The sequence below is a fragment of the Chrysochloris asiatica genome, unplaced genomic scaffold, assembly GCF_000296735.1.
Source record: "Chrysochloris asiatica unplaced genomic scaffold, ChrAsi1.0 scaffold00063, whole genome shotgun sequence".
NCBI lineage: Eukaryota > Metazoa > Chordata > Mammalia > Afrosoricida > Chrysochloridae > Chrysochloris > Chrysochloris asiatica.
In genome coordinates, this window is record NW_006408581.1 from 9020082 (window position 1) to 9020768 (window position 687).

Sequence of the window (687 nt, forward strand, 5' to 3'; positions counted from 1 at the left end):
GGCTTCCCTATAGGCGCATGCATATTATCCTATCACTTACAGCATTTTACTTCATGACTGATCTGGATATGTTTGTTTGTTGTTTTTTTTTTTGATGATTTTATTAAATAGTGACACCAGGACATTAGTCACTATTTAATAACTTGTTTTAGCACATTAAATGGAATCCTGGCATGATGCTTTAGGACAAGCACTGGATTGTAAGGTCGGTTTGAACCATAAGGTCTACAGTTCAAACTCAGTAGCCGCTCCTTGGAATCTATATATGTATTGGTTACAACTAGGCAGCACTTAACAACAACAAACTCTTTCCTTACAAGCTCTGGAATAGTGCTATAGGATAAGCACTCAACTGCTAGCCACCAGGTCAGCAGTACAAATCCACCAACTGCTTCTTAGAAATGCTACACAGGATCACAATAAGTTGTAACTCAATGACATTCAACAACAGCAACAACAAAATCTTCCCTTTGGAGTGTTCTTGACCAAAGGTAATGTGACTGCACTGTGACACAGTGTTAAGTTACATTTTTATTGGTTAATGTACATTTACCAAAGATACAGAATTGACTAATTAAACCAAAATGTAGATTTGAAAATTAATAAAACAAAAAAACATAGCCATTTTATAACTGGCATATTATCAGGTTAGTCACCCATTCCAGAGAAGGGTAGCATTCCTTATGG